Here is a 1,232-nt window from a genome sequence, read left to right as displayed (position 1 = left end):
AAAATCTCTGTAAATGTTTATGGAAATTAATAAAATATAATTACAGGGAAAAAAAAAAAACAAAAAAACAAAACAAAAAAAAACAATATTTGTCCTTATTGGACTGAGTTAGTTCACCTAGCATAATGTTCTCCAGTCCCTCCCAAGTTGTTGCTGTTAAGTGCCATCTAGTTGAGTTGGACTCAGAGCGACCCTATGAACAAAAAAAATCTCAAGCCTGTTCTCTAACTATCATTATTTCTTTAATGTTCATAGAGTTTCCAAAGGCATACTGTTTAGGAATTGGATGTCAATCCTGCTTCCAGTCTTAATCTGGGAGCTCTACTAAACTACTGTCCACCATGGATAACCATTGTGGCATTTGACACACCAGTGACATAGCGTTTAGTATCACAGCAACCCCAAGTTATTTAAGTACAGAAAACTGACAGATCAATGCTGTACCATTTAGAAGAATATTCTTCATAAACACAATCAACACCAGCCTGAGTGCCACCGAATCCAACTGCTTCACACATGAGCCTCCAAACTGGAGACTTAGTTGGGGCCCAATCGACATTAATCAACTTTTTTTTTTTAGAGCAAGAGAAAGAAACTGAGGTTTATTAGATGTTCATAACAGACTATGAATGGGTCAGGACAGACTGACTCCATTTTTATCTTACTAAAGGGTTTATGTATCTTTTGTTAGTAGAGAGTGGGGTTTAAACAGTTGATGGTGCATTCCTTCTAAGGGATATGGTGACTTTGGCCATGTTCTATTTTTTCCTTGAGTCTGTTGTTTTGCCACATTCCTTGAGAGTCTGTTTTTATTGTCATATAGCCACAGCATTTCATGAGGGTCAGTTTCTTTTGTTTTATTGCCACAGTCTTTGTCAAAACCAGTTCTGATTGATCTCCTTTGTCACCTTGTCCTTTGCCAATCCTTGTAACTTCCCCTTCAGAGATTTCACCCTGATTCATTAGGAGGGGCACTACTTATTGCTGGAAAAGGGTGTTGTAGTTTCTAGGGTGAAGATTTTCTTTCACTACTCATGATGGGAAAGTCTACTGTTAGGGACCTCTCCAGGGTACTGAAGAGCAATGGTGTCACTCTGGAGACTAAGGCACATCAGATACAGGCTATGGTCTTTGCAATCACTTGTTATGCCTCAGAGAGTTGGACAATGACTAGGGAGGACAGAAAGAGAATTGATGCCTTTGAGCTGTGGTGCTGGAGAAGTGTATTGAAT

The sequence above is a fragment of the Elephantulus edwardii genome, unplaced genomic scaffold (genome assembly GCF_000299155.1).
Source record: "Elephantulus edwardii isolate Elephantulus edwardi_28Jun2011 unplaced genomic scaffold, EleEdw1.0 scaffold00192, whole genome shotgun sequence".
NCBI classification, from domain to species: Eukaryota; Metazoa; Chordata; class Mammalia; order Macroscelidea; family Macroscelididae; genus Elephantulus; species Elephantulus edwardii.
The sequence above is the reverse complement of the archived record's forward strand: the minus strand, read 5'-3'. Positions refer to the sequence as shown.